Here is a 6,917-nt window from a genome sequence, read left to right as displayed (position 1 = left end):
ACAGATTTGAACAAATCTTTCACTCTGATTCTGACTTTATCAAATTTTCCTTATATTGTATTTTTAAATACATTCCTCTGAGTATCTGACAAATAAGACAAAAATAAACACCTGGAGTATTAAATACTGTATTTGGAGTTCCTGGGTAGTGCAAATGTTTAATGCACTCAACTGCTAACTGAAGGTTTGTAGGTTTGAGTTGGCAGAGGGACATCTCAGAAGGTAGGCCTGGCAATCTACTAAAAATCTGCCATTGAAGAGCGCATGGAGCACAGTTCTACTCTGACAAACACAGGGTCACCATGAGGCACAACTGATTCAGTCCCTGTTTTTTAAATATTATAATTAACTAACTTTAACAAATACACAAAATTTTGTACCCAAAAACAGAACAATGTTCTTTCCACATGCTCTTGAAACATTCACACTAATTGTTTCTGTACTCAACAACAGTCAGATCTCAAAATCCAAAAAGTATACATTAGACATTCAATATTCTTTGTCCATACAGTAATAAAACTATATATTAATCACACAGAGTAATTAAAAAACCTGAAGGACTAGATGTTAAAAAAAAAAAAAAAAAAAACTTAATTTTGGATTAAAGAAGATACCAAAACTGAAATTACACATTGTTTAAAAATAAAGAATTTGTCCATACTATATGGCTTTAAAAATCATTAGCAAACTTGGATCTTTAAAATTAATACTGATTGCAGTGTTCTGCAACAGATCCTGTAACAGGAGAACATAGTATTTGATCTGGAAGAATAGCTTTTTCATCTAATGAAAGCTTTCCTTGAGTCCCATGACATAGTCCAGATGGTACATCTACTGGCTTTCTAGAACCTGTTTGGTACAGCTCTAAAAGGAAGTCGCGGAGTGGGTGATGTTTTCCCACAGACAAAACATCATTACTAAGACTGCTGCTTCTAGTTTCTTCAGAGTGAGACATAGGTATACCTTTTCTAGAGCAACTCGAAGCCTTCACTCATCCACAAACATAACAGAGCTACACCTTGCCATGGACATTTCTTCCCATTCAAATCAATAGCAAAATCTTCAGGGTAGAATCAGGATCACTCATGAGCTTCTGCCATGATAGAGATAGAAAATTACCACTTGCGGCTAAACTCCCATCAGATGTCCCATTAGTTTCAATGGTTTTGTTCCCTTTTTAAAATCAGAAGGCATGCCTGCAATACCTTCAAAGTCTGAAGGCAAATGGTGCATAATGGAATGGATAATACCACTTCCAGGAAGTGCACGCAGACACACACACACACACACTGCCATTGAGTCGTTTCCAACCAGGAAGCACAGCCCTGGTAATAATATCAAAGAACCCAGAAGAGCCCTTCAACTAAGACTGCACAGTTTTATAATGGAATTTCTCATCAGCTCCATCAACATAAAATTGGTTCTTATAATACCACTGTTTCCGAAGCTTCCCTTTAACCTGATGTTATCCTCTGGCTCAGGTTCTCTGCTTTTTTCTTAATTCTTCCTGTTGGAGACAGGGAGCCAACAGAAATGACACTCGTATTGAGAGATACTGGAGGACTAGAGTTACTGTGTATCGTTACTTCATAGGCTGCTTGTTTTGCTTTACTGGCTGCATGAGAACCTAGTGAATTTCTTGAACCCAAGACTTGAAGGGTACATATTCCACCAAGAGTGAAAGCTGGTTGATTTCTCTTCATTGTTTTTCTTTTTCTTCCTGTTGTCTTCTAAAGCTTTCTGCAAAAAAGCACGTAGGGATGGCATCCTCCTCTGACCTCCCTTAACTTAACAAGGAGGAGAGAGAATCACCATAAGCAGCCCAAAGCTTGTTCCTATAAGACTAGACATGCGGCCGCCCTTTAGCCTTTCTACCAATTCTGACACCAACTGTCCCTCCTCTGGTAATGACTACTTTTCTGCTGTGTTCGATAATTCAGTGCTGTGGCTACACAGAACTCATAGACAATATTTGTGATTATGGGGTTTATTAGGGAAGCAACAAGTTACAGTTCAGGCTCAGGAATGCACAGGATACAATTCTTTAATCAGGACAGCCTCCTCTGGGCCATGCACTCAGACATGCCTCTCGTTGGCCCTTGGCTTCTTGGCCTGGCCTCTGCCCTGCCCAGGCAAGTGTTACACAGCTCTTTTAGCTTTGCCAATAAGGGCACCTAGGTGTACCCCACTCTGCCAATAAGTCTCCCGCCCAAAGGCACTCAGGTTTCTCACTCTGTTGGCTGGCAAGCCTGCCGTTCTGTCTCATGCCTCTTGGATCTGCTCCCACCATCTCTCTGCCATCTTTCTGCCGACTCTCTGCCAACTCTCTTTAGGTCTGTCTGTCAGGAAGGTCCAGTGCAGGGGTCTTGGGTCCAAGGATGTGCTCCACTCCACCTCCAGCTCTTCACTCTCAATGGCAGTGAGATCCCCCTTTTCTACCTCTGGGAGGGCTTATTTTAAGCCTGCCAGGATGACAGAGTTGACCAGTCCCCACAGAGTTCCAAACACCTTATTTTATGGTCCCACCCCAACAAAGGTGCCATGTACCTTATTTACATTGTTGTTGTTATGTGCCATTGAGTCTGACCCAACTCACAGCAACCCCTCCTTGGGTTTCCAAGGTGGTATCCCTGTGGAAGTAGATTGCCCAACTTCCCTTCCAAGGAGTGGCAGGGGGGTTTGAACCGCCAGGCATCTGGTTAGCAGTCAAGTGCCTTAGGCACTAAGCTACCAGAGCTCCTACTAACAAGCTATCCAGTCTCCTTGGTGGGGCACAAGTACCTTATATTTGCATAGTCCTGCCCAGTCAAATTCTGTGGCTAGAAGAGCTATACCAAGTAATTCACTGAACCACACTTTCTCTTTTTTAAAAATGCTGTCCTCACCTTAACAACTGCTAACATGATCATCTGTACTTCTTTGCAGGTTGACATGACCACTTTCTGAAAGGTAACCCCAGTTTTATGTACCTCGTTTTTCATATGTCAGCTAAATGGTCAATTGCACCTTCCTTAATCTCCAAAGATCACAAGTGAGGAAGGAAATATTTCCCATAAAGAAGCACATGAAGACCCAGTCATCAGTGCTCCTCTCAACATCAGATATGACTGATAGGCTGCCCATGATGAGTTCTTTTTCCAAGTAAGAACATTAAGCTGAAGAAAGATAAACTCTGCTGCACAAGAAAGACTATCTGCAACTTCATCATGCTTTCCTTTCTTTTCTCTGGTACACCTTCTCTGGCCTTGACCTCATGTACAAACAGATTACAAAGACCACATGGATTGGGTTTGTTTAGCTTGAATTCCTCTCTAATAATGGTAAAATTGTGTTCATGTGTAACAAAGCCAAGCATAATGAGGTCAACATTTCCTCCACATAAACAGTAATGAGTATTTAGGTCACGGTTAGGCTGGGCTCTCTGTCTTCTAATGTAACCCATGATTCTATGTTCTCCTTCACCAGGAGCACTGTTATTTTTGTCATGAGGTGCTGTCAAGTCAATTCTGACTCACAGCAACCCTATATACAACAGAACAAAATACTGCCCAATCTTGTGCCAACCTCACAGTCCTTGCTGTGCTTGAGCTCATCGTGGAAGCCACTGTGTCAATCCATCTTGCTGAGGCCCTTTTTTCTCTGACTCTCCACTTTACCAAGCATGATATCCTTTTTCAGTAACTGGTCCCTCTGACCACATTACCAAAATAGGTGAGACGTAGTCTGGTCATTCTCACTTCTAAGGCACGTTCAGCTGCATTTCTTCAGAACAGAGTTGTTCATTCATCTGGTAGCCTGTGGTATTTTCAGTATTCTTCACCAACACCACAATTCAAAGGCATCAATTCTTCTTCGATCTTCCATATTTATTGTCCAGTTTTCACATGCATATGAGGCGATTGAAAACACCATGGCTTGGGTTAGGTGCACTTTAGTCTTCAAAGTGACATCTTTGCTCTTCAACACTATAGAAGTCTTTTGCAGCAGATTAGCCCAGTACAGTACAACATCTGATTTCTTGACTGCTGCTTCCATGGGTGTTGATTGTGGATCCAAGTAATATGAAATCTTTGACAACTTCAATCTTTTCTCCATCTATCGTGTTGCTAACTTATTGGACCAGTTGTGAGTACTTTTGTTTTCTTTATGTTGAGGCATAATCCATACTGATCTTCATCAGTAAGTGCTTTAAGTCATCTTCACCTTCAGCAAGCAAGGTTGTATCATTCACATATCTGAGGTGGTTAATGAGTCTTCCTCCAATCCTGATGCCACGCTTTGCATATAGTCCAGTTCTTGGATTATCTGCTCAGCAGATTGAATAACTGTGGTGAAAGGATACAACCCTGATGCATGCCCTTCCTGATTTTAGACCATGCAGCAGTCCCTTGTTCTGTGCAAATGACAGCCTCTTGGTCTGTGTACAGGTTCCTCATGAGAACAATTAAGTGTTCTGGGATTCCCATTCTTCACAATGTTATCCATAATTTGTTATGATCGACACAGTTGAATGCCTTTGCATAACACAGGTGAACATCTTTTTGATATTTTTTTTTTTCAACTAAGATCCATCTGACATCAGTAATGATATCACTTGTTCCACATCCTCTTCTGAATCCAGCTTGCATCTCTGGAACTTCCCTGTCAATAGTGCTGCAACCATTTTTTAATTATCTTCAGAAAAGTTTTACTTGCATGTGTTTTTTTTTTTTTTTTTTTAATAATTTCCGCATTCTGTTAGATCACCTTTTTTTGGAATGGGCACTAATATCAGTCTCTTCCAGTCAGTTGGCCAGATAGCTGTCTTCCATATTTCCTGGCATACACGAGTAATTGCCTCCAGCACTTGCATCTGTTTGTTGAAACATCTCAGTGAGTATTCTGTCAATTCCTGGAGCCTTGTTTTTCACTAATTCCTTTAGTGCAGTTTGTACTTCTTCCTTCAATACCATTGGTTCCTGATCATATGCTACCTCTTGAAATGACTGAATGTTGACCAATTCTTTTGATGCTTCCTGCATCATTTAATATTTTGCTCATCGAATCCTTCAGTATTGCAACTTGGGACTTGAATTTTTTTGTCATTTCTTTCAGTTTGAGAAATGCTTAGCATGGCTTTCTAATTCCAGGTCTTTGCACATTTCATTATAATAATTTACTTTCTCTCCTCAAGCTGCCCTTTGAAATCTTCCATTCAGCTTTTATTTCAAAATTTCTACCTTTTGCGTTAGCTTCTCTCCATTCAAGAGCAACTTTCAGAGTCTCTTTTGACCTCCATTTTGGTCTTTTCTTCCTTTCCTGTCTCTTTGATGAACTTTTTCTTTCTTCATGTACAGTATTCTTGATGTCATCCCACAACTCACCTGGTCTTTGGTCACTGGTGTTCAATGTACCAAGTCTATTCTTGAGATGGTCTCTAAATTCAGATAGGGTATACTCAAGGTCATGTTACAGCTCTTCATAATTTAATGTTTTAATTTTCTTCAGCTTCGACTTGAACTTGCATATGAGCAGTTGATGATGATTGGTGCATAACTTTGAATAATGGTCAAGTTAACTGGTCTTCCTTGTAGTCATGTGGATATTACCCCACCACTGACAGCATTGTCCTTCAGGATAAATCTAGAAATGTTCTTTTTGAAAAAATTTCCTGCCTGGCTCCTGAATAGAACAAGGAGCACTAGCATCAGATAAAATGACCGCAAATATTTTCCACCCAGGGACATTATTTAAATGGCATTTAGTAAGACTGTCCATAAACTCAGGTCCTACTGTAATACAGTTACTGCCAAATCTTTATTTTATTTCTTCTAGAGGGAGAAAGCCACTTCTTGCCAGTACTTCTTCCCTGATTCTCTGCTTCACAACTGCTGCTTCTGTTCCTTCTTTTGATGCTCTAAAGTTCCTCCAGTGCTGTTGGTTCATTTTAGCATGTGGTGACACTCCATCTGTTGTCATCTGGAGAAATCGTCGTGGCCTTATAATAGTGAAAAGTCTGTCAATGTACTTGAGAATTGCAACCGTTATTTCAACTTCATTTTTGGTGCCGGTTTGTCTTCAAGATGTGTACAGGGATGGATGATTCCATTCATGTCCAAATACAGATTGTCAAACTCCACAACATTTGAATTAGGTTTATTGGCATCCACTAGAAGCTTTAAAGCATTGCATTCTTTTGACCACCTTCTCCTCCGTGCAGTTGACAATAACGTACAAGTACTTGCAGCTTAGCCAGTGGAAGAAAGCCAGGACTCCCATAGCTGCAGCCTAGCTGGTAGTGGGCAAAGCAGCCCCCAGATGAATATAACCAAAGAAACAAACAGGAAGGGAGAACTTTGGTACCAGCACTTCCTTTGCTTGCTTGCTTTCTTCTTCTTCTTCTTTTTTTTTAAACCTAATTGCCCTGGCTAGCTTCTTCAGCATAATGTGTAATAGAAGTGATAAGTGGAACCATCCTTATCTTATTTCTGATCTTAGAAAGCATTCAGTCTTTCATCTTTAAGCATGATAATGACTGTAGGGTATTTATAGATGTCCTTTGTCTTGATTCGTAATATATATTTGTTTTTTTATCATGAATGAGGACAAATTCTCTCGTCAGATGTTTTTTCTGCATTTATTGAGATGATCATGCAATTTTTCTTCCTTTATCCTGTTAATATGGTGTATTACAGTAATTGATTATGGATATTAAATTCACCTTGCCTTCTGGCATAAATCATTTTGGTCAGGGTATATACTCCTTTTTCTATGTTGCTGAACTCTGTTTGCTAAAATCTTTTTGAAGTTTTTTACATTTATATTGATGAGGGTCCTCCCCCCTTGTAATAGCTTACTCTGACTTTGTTATCAGAGCAATATTAGCCAGTAAAATAGACAAATATCTGGCAAAAGTCTGATTTATGGATGTTGTTGTT

At 40.0% G+C, this 6,917-nt stretch overlaps 1 pseudogene; it reads right to left on the bottom strand.

Moving 5' to 3' along the window:
• Positions 1-660: 660 nt before the first annotated feature.
• On the bottom strand, positions 661-6,258 carry LOC103198536 (annotated as a pseudogene).
• Positions 6,259-6,917: the final 659 nt, after the last annotated feature.

The sequence above is a fragment of the Orycteropus afer genome, unplaced genomic scaffold (assembly GCF_000298275.1).
Source record: "Orycteropus afer afer isolate SDZICR_OR568_19922 unplaced genomic scaffold, OryAfe1.0 scaffold00095, whole genome shotgun sequence".
Lineage (NCBI taxonomy): Eukaryota > Metazoa > Chordata > Mammalia > Tubulidentata > Orycteropodidae > Orycteropus > Orycteropus afer.
Note: the sequence above shows the minus strand (reverse complement) of the source record. Positions and strands in the feature narration are given on the sequence as shown.